This window comes from Gossypium arboreum, chromosome 8 (genome assembly GCF_025698485.1).
Source record: "Gossypium arboreum isolate Shixiya-1 chromosome 8, ASM2569848v2, whole genome shotgun sequence".
Lineage (NCBI taxonomy): Eukaryota > Viridiplantae > Streptophyta > Magnoliopsida > Malvales > Malvaceae > Gossypium > Gossypium arboreum.
The window spans coordinates 48435524-48440266 of NC_069077.1; the positions used below are offsets into that span (position 1 = coordinate 48435524).

Here is a 4743-nt window from a genome sequence, read left to right on the forward strand (position 1 = left end):
GACCAAAAAAAACCCCTCAAGACCATTACTGTTTGATAGTGAGATCGACCGCACAGTTTACAAACCGAAGAGAAATAAAGCGAAGCCTAAGATACACAGAAGAAGAGCAAGAGGTCGATACTTCATCCACAACCGAGGAGATAGCTGAAAACTAAGAAAATCCGCTACCTCATGCGATTGCTATTAATCAGAACCCTGCTTCGCGCAGTATGTATGATTATGCTAAACCTTCTTTAACAGGAGCTGAATCGAGCATAGTTAGACCTGCTGTAGCTGCAAAAACTTTTGAACTGAAACTTAACACAATTCAAATGATACAATAATTTGTTCAGTTTGATGGTTTGCAGGACGAAGATCCCAACGGTCACTTTGCAAACTTTTTGGAACTATGTGATACATTTAAAATTAATGGTGTTTTTTATGATGCCATTCGCCTTCAATTATTCCCTTTTTCATTGAGAAACAAAGCTAAACAGTGGTTGAATTCGTTACCACAAGGGTCAATCACTACTTCGGAACAAATGACTGAAAAGTTTTTATTAAAATATTTTTCGCCGACTAAAACAGGTAAATTACATAATGATATCTCTTCTTTTGTACAGATGGATCTAGAAACACTCTACGATGCATGGGAGAGATACAAGGACCTCTTGAGAAGATGCCCTCACCATGGGTTACCACTCTGGCTACAGGTTCAAACGTTTCATAATGGCCTGAATCCTTCGACTCGACAAATGGTTGACGTAGCCGCTGGTGGGACTATCAATAATAAAACACCTAAAGATTCTTATGAATTTATAGAAGAGATTTCACTGAATAATTATCAATGGCAAGTCATGAGGACAAAGCCAACAAAATTAGCTGGTATTTATAACGTCGATTCGGTCACCATGCTCTCTAATCAGGTAGAACTTTTGAATAAGAAAATTGATGGTTTTCTTAGTTCTTCATAGGTTCACCCAGTAATGCAGTGCGAAGCAAGTGGAGGTGGATTGAGCAATCCAGAATACCCACCCTATGGCCACAATATGAAGAACGAGCAGGATGGAGGAACCACTCAAATTTCTCATGGGGAGGCCAAGGGAACCAACGACCACCACCACCTCCAGGCTTCCAACAACCACCCTACCAACAAGAGAAAAAGTGAAATCTTGAGGAGATGCTAACAAAATTCATCTCGATGTCAAAACCTCATTTTTAGAATACCGAGACAGCACTTAAAAATCAACAAGCATTAATTTAAGGGCTCGAAACTCAAATAGGTCAGCTTACTAAATTGATATCTGAATGACCACAAGGTAGCTTGCCGAGCAATACTGAACCCAACCCAAAAGTGCAAGTGAAAGCAGTTACACTAAGGAGTGGGAAAGTGTTAGCTGAATTTGAAAAGAAGCCACCACAAGAAGCTGACAGAAAGGAGGTCGAACCCGAAAACAATAACAATCTAATGCCAAAAGAATATAAACCACCAATCTCATACCCAGCAAAGTTGAAGAAAGACCGTATGGATACGAAATTTGGTAAATTTCTTGAACCTTTTAAACTGCATATTAACTTACTTTTTGTTGAAGCTATATTGCAGATGCCTACATATGCAAAATTTTTAAAGGAGCTTCTAACAAAAAAAAGGAAGTTTGAAGACTTATCTACAATAGAACTTAATGAGGAGTGCTCAGCCATACTCTAAAATAAACTGCCAACCAAATTGAAAGATCCAGGAAGTTTTACTATGCCCTGCTTAATTAGTAGTTTGAATGTTGATAAAGCACTAGTTGATTTAGGCGCCAACATTAATTTGATGGCGTATAAAATGTTTAAACAACTTGGTCTAGGGGAACCTAAACCCACTAAGATGAGTATTCAATTAGTTGATAGATCTGTTAAATATCCTATGGGAATTATAGAGGACGTACTTGTAAAAGTAGATAAATTTATATTCCCTGTTGATTTCATTGTGCTTGACATGGATGAAGATGTTGAGGTGCCTTTAATCTTAGGTCGACCATTTTTAGCCACTGCTAGGGCTATAATTGATGTGGGTGATGGTAAATTGGTACTTAGAGTAGGTAAAGAAGAGATTATTTTTAAAATTAATGATGCCATGAGATTTTCTAGAGAACAGGATAACTCATGTTATTTTATCGACTCTATTGATCATGCTACTCAAGAATCTTTTCAGGAAATCGTACACAAGGACACGATGGAACCGTGTCTCGCTCAATAAGAGGGGGTGGATGATGATTCTGAGATAGGAACCGAACTAAACTCCAATGAAACCTCCCCAAAACAAGCAGAATATGAGGGAATTAAGGTAAAAGATGAGCTTAAGCAAAAACCCTCTATTGATGAACCTCCCAAATTGGAACTTAAACAATTGCCGAATCACTTGGAATATGCATTCCTTGGAAATAATTCTACATTACCGGTAATTATTGCATCCAACTTGTAATCCAGGGAGAAAGAGGAATTACTCTAAGTATTAAGAGAGCATAAAAGGGCCATAGCTTGGAAAATTTTTGATATTAAAGGGATCAGTCCTTCTTTTTGCACCCACAAAATTGTAATGGAAGATGAATATAAACCATGCGTGCAAGCCCAAAGACGACTGAACCCCAACATGAAGGAAGTTGTTAAAGTTGAGGTAATTAAATTCCTAGATGCTAGAATTATTTATCCTATTTCTGATAGTTCTTGGGTGAGTCCAGTGCAGGTTGTTCCTAAGAAAGGAGGCATGACTGTTGTAGCCAATGAGAAGAATGAATTAATCCCAACAAGGACAGTCACAGGTTGGAGAGTGTGCATTGATTATAGGAAGCTAAATGATGCCATGAGAAAAGACTAATTTCCCCTTCTATTCATTGCCCAAATGTTGGAAAGATTGTCAGGACACATGTACTACTACTTTTTAGACGGACTCTCTGGCTATTTCCAAATCTCAATAGCTCCTGAAGATTAAGAAAAGATGACATTTACATGTCCATACGGTACATTTGCTTATCGTAGAATTCCTTTTGGATTATGTAATGCTCCTGCTACTTTACAACGCTGCATGATTGTCATTTTTGACGAACTCGCAGAATACGTCATGGAGGTATTTATGGATGATTTCTTGTTTTTTGGTAACTCTTTCCATCTTTGCCTCAAAAATTTAAAACGAGTGTTAATAAGATGTAAGGAAACAAACCTTGTGCTTAACTGGGAAAAAGGTCACTTTATGGTTCAAGAAGTTATTGTGTTAGGACATAAAATTTCTAGTAGAGGGATTGAGGTTGATAAATCTAAAATTGAAACCATTGAAAAACTACCTCCCCCTAATTCGGTCAAGGCTATTTGAAGCTTCTTAGGACATGCTGGGTTTTATAAAAGATTTATTAAAGACTTTTCTAAAATAGCTAAGCCTTTAACTAAATTACTAGAAAAAGATGTGACTTTTAATTTCGATCAGGAGTGTTTAGAAGCATTTAATACTTTAAAGGATAAATTGACTAATGCTCCAATTATAATTGCACCTGATTAGAATTCACCTTTTGAACTAATGTGCAATGCGAGTGATTTTGTAGTGAGTGCAGTTTTGGGACAATGAAGAGATAAACATTTTCAACCGATCTATTATGCTAGCAAGACTTTGACAGCCGTACAAGAAAACTACACCACCACGAAGAAAGAGCTGCTAGCTGTGGTTTTTGCATTCGAAAAATTTAGGCCATATTTAATATTGTCTAAAGTTGTCGTTTATACTGGCCATTCCGCTCTTCGCCACCTTTTAACTAAAAATGATGCAAAACCTCAACTCATTCGATGGATCTTATTATTGCAGGAATTTGACTTAGAGATTAAGGATAAGAAAGGAGCTAAAAATCTTGCGGCTGACCATCTCTCCAGGCTTGAAAACTCAAGTACCAAAGAACCAGATGACATTGAAATAAATGATCCATTCCCTGAAGAATAATTTTTTGCTATATTTGATTTTGAGGTACCTTGGTTTGCAGCTATTGAAAATTTTTTAGCCGCTAACATTATCCGAAAAGGGTTGACACATCAGCGAAAGAATTGATTCTTCACTGATGTGAAAAACTACTTCTGGGAAGACCCTTTTCTTTTCCGTAAATGTACAGATCAAATCATTAGGAGATGCGTTACAGAGATAGAAGCATTGAAAATCTTGGAACATTGCCACTCAGGACCGACTGGAGGACATTACGGTGAAGTAAGACCGTACATAAAGTCCTCGAATCAGGTTTTTATTGGCCCACTCTATTCAAAGACGCCAACAGGTATGTTACTTCTTGTGACAAATGTCAAAGGACAAGTAATTTATCCAAACATGATGAAATGCCTTAGACATATATGCTTTCATGTGAAATATTTTGCGTTTGGGGTATCGACTTCATGGATCCATTCCCTAGTTTATTCGGGAATAAATACATCTTAGTAGCTGTTGATTATATGTCCAAATGGGTTGAAGCCCAAACTTTACCTACTAATGATGCTAGAGTAGTAATACGATTCCTTAAAAAACTTTTCTCTCGATTTGGTACACCTAGAGCAATTATCAGTGATAGGGGTACTCATTTTTGTAATGCCCAATTTGACATGACCCTCAAGAAATACGGAGTTCATCACAAAACAGCTACCCCTTATCACCCTCAAACTAGTGGCCAAGTCAAAGTAGCGAACTGAGAGCTTAAACGTATCCTAGAAAAGACAATAGAATTAAATAGGAAGGATTGGGTGATGAAAGTA

The 4743-nt window shown here is 37.3% G+C and overlaps 1 non-coding gene across 1 annotated transcript; it reads right to left on the reverse strand.

Moving 5' to 3' along the window:
- Window positions 1-570: 570 nt before the first annotated feature.
- LOC128279997 (small nucleolar RNA R71) lies at window positions 571-676 on the reverse strand. Its single transcript, XR_008270179.1, has one exon. It is a non-coding gene; the product is annotated as a small nucleolar RNA R71 (small nucleolar RNA).
- Window positions 677-4743: the final 4067 nt, after the last annotated feature.